The following is a 1,330-nucleotide window of genomic DNA, read 5'->3' on the forward strand; positions in this document are numbered from 1 at the left end:
ACTTCCTAATTTCAAAACCTAGTAAAAAGCTACAGTAATCAAAATAGTGTGGTAATAGCATAAGGAAAGACACATAGATCAATGGAATAGAATTGAGTGTCCAAAATAAAGCTCATTTTTTGGTTAACTGATTTTTAGCAAGGGTGCAAGACCATTCGATGAGGAAAAAATAGTCTTTTTAACAAAAGGTTCTCAGACAACTGGATATCCACATACAAATAAACAAATTTGGACTCTGCTCTCATACCATATGCAAAAAATTAACTCACAATGGATAACAGGCCTAAACATAAGAGCTAAAACTGTAAAACTCTTAGAAGAAAACATAGGAGTGTATCTTCATGACCTTGGATTACGCAATGGTGCCTTAGCTATGACACCAGAAGCATAAGTGACACAAGAAAAAAATAGGTAAATTAGACTTATTCAAAATTTTTAAAATTTGTGCTTCAAAGGACAGTATCAAGAAAGTGAAAAGACACCTTCCATTTCTTGGCAGGGATGGGGCTTGCGGTCCTGGTCTCCGTAATGCAAGGAGTAGAGGGAAAGAGGTAAGGCTCTGGCCCCCTTGGCATAATGTCTTCGGTACCGGCAGCTTCTAGTCTGCCGGTTCTGTCCTCAAGAGCCAGGACATGGGGGAAAAAAGAAACAGAAAAAATATAAATAAATTTAAAAAATAAATGAATAAATAAGAAAGTGAAAAGACAACCCACAAAATATTTGCAAATCATGTATCTGATAAGGGATTTGTATTTAGGATATATAAAGAATCTAACAACTCAAAAATAAGAAGAAAAATAACTCAGTGAAAATTTGGCAAAAGGCTTGAATAGGCATTTTTTCAAAGAACAAGTGCAAATGGCCAATAAGAACATGAAAATATGCTCAGCATTATTATTCGTTAGGGCAATGCAAATGAAAACGACAATGAAATTGCTAAAAGGTACCGAGTTTCTTTTGGAGATGACGAAAATGTTCCAAAACTGATTGTAGTGATGGTTGCACAACTGTGAATGTACTAAAACCCATGGAATTGTACACTTCAAATGGGTGAATTGTATGCAGGTGAATTATATCTTAATAAAGCCATCACCGAAAACCCACAATGAGATGCCGCTTTACACCTACTAGGATGACTAAAATAGAAAAGACAGACAATAACAAACGGTGACAAGTATGTCAAAACATTGCAAGCCTCATACGTGGCTGGTGGGTTCATAAAATGATGCAGTCATTTTGAAAGTTCCTCAAAATATTAAACATAGAGTTACCATATGACCCAGCAATTCCCCTCCTCGGTATATACCCAAGAGAAATGAAAACATAGTCC

The 1,330-nt window shown here is 35.8% G+C and overlaps 1 non-coding gene across 1 annotated transcript; it reads left to right on the top strand.

Annotated features, from left to right (window-relative positions):
- The first annotated feature begins 482 nt into the window (after positions 1 to 482).
- On the top strand, positions 483 to 636 carry LOC131747218 (small nucleolar RNA SNORA57). The gene has a single exon (XR_009332842.1). It is a non-coding gene; the product is annotated as a small nucleolar RNA SNORA57 (small nucleolar RNA).
- The last annotated feature ends 694 nt before the right edge of the window (positions 637 to 1,330 follow it).

This window comes from Kogia breviceps, chromosome 19 (assembly GCF_026419965.1).
Source record: "Kogia breviceps isolate mKogBre1 chromosome 19, mKogBre1 haplotype 1, whole genome shotgun sequence".
In the NCBI taxonomy this organism is placed as follows: domain Eukaryota; kingdom Metazoa; phylum Chordata; class Mammalia; order Artiodactyla; family Physeteridae; genus Kogia; species Kogia breviceps.